Here is a 1,346-nt window from a genome sequence, read left to right as displayed (position 1 = left end):
AACGATTATTTTAAAAAAAATATTTATTATTTTGCTAAAAAATAATTTTAAAAAATAGAAAAATAAAATAAATAAGACAAAGAGAAAATGCAAATAATGAGCCCGAGAGAAATAAAAAAAATATATTAAAGATAGTTGTTCTTATCCAGGCCCAAGACAATAAGGCTTAAATCTGCATTTTTCAATACGCAGAACCAACCAAGATCCTTTATGACCAACCTAGTCTAATAAGCTGAGCAAAAAATTCAAGCGGGTCCAATATCCTAGGAAACTTGGTATGGATCCGATCTCGGACTCCATGACCTGAGGTTCTACCGAACTTGAGGATCGAGTAAGAAACTCTCTTATAATTACTGACTATGCTAAGTTATTCATATTTTGGGGAGATAATTGTCCATCATCAACGCAACCAAACAATACCAAGTTATTTTATAAATATTCACATGTCTCAGGTAAATTTTAGTCTAAGTTACATTTACTCAACTCACATACCTATTGACTTAGATATTGGAATCTTTTGTAGGTATTTCTTAACTGCTATTCTAAAAGGATTCACAAGTCAATCTAGAATTAAGCATTGATTGCATGAATATGCTTGTTACCATTTTCATTATCAATAATTAGACCTTGAACCCTTTTTATTGCATAGTCTCCAGAAGTATGGGACAAAGATGCTTATGCTGTGAAGAAGTTTTAGATGAGAAAGTATCAAGTTAATTAGTTTCAATTTGTCTTATCACAATATTATTATTTTTAATGAAAATTCATTTGGTCCTAACTTGGAAGAAGAGTGAGCATTTTTATATTGAGAAAGAAATTTTTTTTTTGTCCATACAACATTTTTGTTTTTCTAGAATGTGAGCTTTTCAGTGGTGGGCCTTGCCCCTTGTCCAAAAAATAGTTTTGAACCATCTCTCTTTCCTTTTTGAGAAATAGTGACCTATTTAACCCCATGCATAACGTCCTTGTTTATTTCCTCATGCACACTCATAGGTGCCATATTTGAATTGATGTTATTCTTAGAATCAGTTCATTGATTCTTACCAAATTCGAAAAGATTCGTATTTTGAACTTCCTTCGTTGCACCTTTGGCTTTCGTCGCACTTGCAGTTATGATCTCGTCAGCTATCGTCACATGTGGTGGAAGAAACGCCTCTATTAGAGAGTTCTTTTCTTTCACTATATCTGTACATTTTGGATTTTTTTTGCAATTTGTCTGCACATAGTCATAGCAGTTGCAATTGTCACAAATAAGATCTAAATTTCATATTCAATACTTTTTCTCAAAATATTAAATGTATGATATATATATATATATATATATATATATATATATACATACTATA

This window comes from Arachis ipaensis, chromosome B03 (genome assembly GCF_000816755.2).
Source record: "Arachis ipaensis cultivar K30076 chromosome B03, Araip1.1, whole genome shotgun sequence".
NCBI classification, from domain to species: Eukaryota; Viridiplantae; Streptophyta; class Magnoliopsida; order Fabales; family Fabaceae; genus Arachis; species Arachis ipaensis.
Note: the sequence above shows the minus strand (reverse complement) of the source record.